General features: G+C 36.7%; 1 non-coding gene across 1 annotated transcript; it reads right to left on the reverse strand.

The window, feature by feature from the left end:
* Positions 1–1,433: 1,433 nt before the first annotated feature.
* Positions 1,434–1,507, reverse strand: TRNAF-GAA (transfer RNA phenylalanine (anticodon GAA)). Its single transcript has one exon. It is a non-coding gene; the product is annotated as a tRNA-Phe (tRNA).
* Positions 1,508–4,228: the final 2,721 nt, after the last annotated feature.

Here is a 4,228-nt window from a genome sequence, read left to right on the forward strand (position 1 = left end):
GACTATAACACCACGTTCAAACTCGCTTAAATCTCGATAACCTGCCATTGTAGCAGCAGTAACCGATCTAACAACTATACCAGACACTTATTGTGTTATATAGGCGTTGCCGACCGCAGCACCGTAATCTGATTGGTTCCATATCTCTTTATTTGCATACGCATGCCTTTACCAGTTTTTTTGGCTCTTCAGTTTACATTTCATATGTTATTTCCCCTCATTTGCAGTGATTTTTTAATTCCAATATTTCAGCGAACACCGCACTTAGAAAAATGGATTTTTTTTGTTTATAAGACACAAGGCAAAAACTTTCCAATTGGAAGTTAGAAGACGGAGGAAGTCGTATAAAAAATTTATATCTCGAACATGTACTCTGCTCTTAGTAAAATAATTGACATAACCAAGATATAGGCACGTTATTCAAAATTTTTTTAACCTTCTAGGTCATGTATATATTTGAATATAAATGGAAAATGTATGGTCAAAAAACCCATAACACCTCTTTCTTTTCTCAGCTTTTTTTTTGGTATTATAGAAAACACAGCTTTGAGTGATTTCAGTATAAAATATATATTTTTTTTTTTATCTAGAAAGTTTATTCTTTGTTAGTGCCATTTTTTGAGAGCTGCTGAAATTTCACTTGTTCAGCGAATCATAAAACCGCACCAAACTGAGGGTATTACAAATAAAATTCAAGGTAAAAACGACTTTATTTAACTTTTGCTAAGCAAGAGTTTATCTGTTTATTAAAAAAACAACATTAAAATAGAGACAAACTGCATATTTTACTCTAAATTAAAATTTTAGCTATCAAAAATCCACTCTAATTAATTGAATTGTTGTGTTGATGTATGATTTCAATTAAAAATAAGACTAATATATCACCCATTTACACATCGTTATTTTCTATTTTTTTCCTTCAATACGTTTTTTTTTTGGGGGGGGGGTGATCCATTGAGAGTTAATACAACAGATATCGGCTACATGGAGGCATATTGATGTTGAGGAAAGGAAAGTTCTCCTCTGTCCTCGCGAAGACTCAAACCTCGATATTTCGAATGCTTGACGAGTGCCCTACCTCTAAGCTGCGAAATCAGGTAGAATATTCCCTCTTTTGAGCGTATATGTACTGAATGGCTCTGTGCTATGGACGGTGGCAATATTTCGCTAATAATTGGCAAATGACATCAAGGCTACTCGATGGCGACCTATATGTACAGGAACACGTCCTCGCCACTACAATATATATTAAGGAAAACTTGCTTCATATGTCTTCATACAGCCAGTTTTCCGTATATATTGTATTAACAAGTGGCGAGGACGTCTTTCTCTCTACGTATAAATAGAGGATTAATTGAAAGTATATTTTTATACGAAGGTTTTCAACAACTGGCTGTTGCGAAGATATATTTCGGAAAGAGAGAAAATTCAACTGCCCCTGCGGGGAATCGAACCCACGTCCTTTCACTTTTCGGGCGAACGCCCTAGACCACTAGACTACAGAGGCACAGAATCTCTCAATCTTTCCTTGCAGCTCGTGTACACTGAAAGGGACCGTACATGCACGGCCGGACCAGACTCAGGCCAAGCTCACAACTGCTGACGTTGCCACCAGATGGCGACTTTACAAGGATGACGTCACTCTCCGCTACCATACGAAGGTTTTTAACAAATGGCGGTTGCGAAGATATATTTGGCAGGGGCAGTTGAATTTTCTCTCTTTCCGAAATATATCTTCGCAACAGCCAGTTGTTAAAAACCTTCGTATGGTACCGGAGAGTGACGTCATCCTTGTATATATTTTTATAGCCAAGCTTAAAAGTTAATTGAGTTGAAACGCATTTGAGCTTCCACCCTGTATATCATCCCGTATAACGTTCATTTAGCATCAAGTTGCGAGATCAATCACAAAAATAATTGCAATTTGGACCAAAGATAAAAAGTATCAGCTGAGAAATCGGCGTTAGAAAAATTCCAAGGGAATGTCAAGGCGAACTTAATGAGTAAATTTCAAAAACCCCATCCCACATATAGTATTTTCTTTTTTTCTTTACTATTTGTACTTGGGTCTCGTGTTTTTTCTTAAACTTGGCGTAAGATTTTCCGAAGACGACAAGCAACGAAGCGACGCAACGTGAAACTTCAAACGGTTTATTGGATTGCTCTGGGAAATAAAAACCCGCCAAGTTTCTTGAGAATAAATCTCTTACCTTCTCTCCCAGTAAGAAAGAGAGAGAGAGAGAGAGAGATGGAGTTTCTAACGTAGACACAAGCTAAATCTCTTCTCTGAGCTAGAGTAGATTTTGTTGGTTTAGCCGAAATTGAAAAATATAAAAATAAAAACCTTTATATATATGTATGTACAAAAACAAAAATATAAAAAGATACAAGAATGTTGTTCTAAGGGGCGAAAAATTTCTTTTCATCCTTGTACTTTTCTCTCCGTATCCACTATCACCATTTTTTTTTTGTATTTTATTTTGCCAGCAAGGAACCACCAAATGTATATATACGTGTGTATATATACTCGTGTATATACCACAGCAGCGGCGTGATCTAAAGGTGGAGAAAAAAGCGATAAAATCAATCTTTGGCCTACGGATTTGACTTGATCAGAGCCTCCGAAATCTCGTGTTTGCTTTCGAATAAAAAGTAATATCGGAAAAAGAATGATAATAATAATAGTGTATCCGTGTGTGTGTGCTCTCTCTACACCAAAAACAGTTTGATACTTAGCAAAGCAATATCTGAGCCCATCCCTTTCTGAGAAATGTTAGTTTGTACTGCGTACGTAATTTTTCCTATAGCGTTGAATTCTCTCCGGAATTTCACGAGATAAAAAATTTTGTATGTCTTGTAACTTAGATGCGCTCCAAAGGATAAATATCATACCTGTCGCTTTAGCTTAGTCGGTAAAGCACTCGGCCATAATCGAGGAACCCGGGTTCAACCTCTTTTATCGGCAGAGGTGAGATTTTTCCGAAAATCAATATCATAATTAGCCAGGTTTTTCATTGTATCATTTATTAACAAGTGGAGAGTACATATTTCTCAAAATATTTAGGAATATATGCTTTATTTTGATGCTGCATATTATGTATGAGTTATTCAAGCACACACCCAATAAAATGGCTTCGAGACATCTAAAAGCAATAGCCGACTGTCGTAAGGACTTATTTATTAATGGAATCGTGATCTTGCTGAATATGAATGATCTTGCTAAGTAAATTTGACAGTGAGTGCAAGGATGTACAACCTCCGGTCCGCGGTCCAAATGCGGCCCGCCAGAGGTTTTATCCAGCCCGTTGAAGATGGTCTAGCAAAAAAGTGTCACACACATGCAATACGATAAATATCTATGCTGACCATATTACTTTCATAAAAATACGGGATACCAAGATCCATGCGGGATATCGCCAATTATTACAAAAACATTGTCCAATGCAAGTGTGCCAATCTCAATAAAAAAAAAATGTCAAAAGCAAAAAAAGTTGCCCTTTACAGCCAAAAAAGTTTTCAAAGGCAAGTACAGTTACCAATACTGTCAGAAAAATTATCAGTCTAGTAAAGTTGTCAACTATCGCTGAAAGTGCTGAAAAATCGAAAATGGTGGGAATAGAGGGCTACTACGAGTCCTAATATAAAAATGTAATTCACCAAAAATGTGCGAGATTAAAATATTTATTAGGCAACTAATTATTATTAATATTTATTATTAATTAATATACAAATACAACGCCACAACAGGGAAATTGCCCAACGAGGTGGCTGACTTAAGAACATCATGGATCCCCGAGCCATTTTTTTGGAGTCCCTACCTACTACTGCTAAAAAACCGTAATTTTTTTTTTTTACATTTTGTAAAAAAACTGGGCTAATGAATATTAAAGGACTGTCTCGTAAAATATGGGTCATATATATCTACGTTAGTGCCAAAGCCAGAAGTGCGGCCAATTCGCGAAATGTCCGGCCCCGTCTCGAAATGGTCAAGAGTTTTGGCGTAAGAAGTCCGAATTGCAGAAATGACTGCCCGACCATTTCACGAAGTGGCCGGAGATCCCTGGCCAAAGTTCGATGTGCTGATGTAAGACTGCCCGGTTAGGAGCCAAATTCATTTTTTTTAAATCGCCAACGTGTGATACATGTCAATTTATATCAACTGCATTGGATTAGCTTCATGTGACGAGAGAAAAAATGTGAAATTTGAGAAAAAACCGTATAAAAATAA

This window comes from Pholcus phalangioides, unplaced genomic scaffold (assembly GCF_987345545.1).
Source record: "Pholcus phalangioides strain wild (caught in Gottingen) unplaced genomic scaffold, Ppha-v1.0 ptg000015l_1, whole genome shotgun sequence".
NCBI lineage: Eukaryota > Metazoa > Arthropoda > Arachnida > Araneae > Pholcidae > Pholcus > Pholcus phalangioides.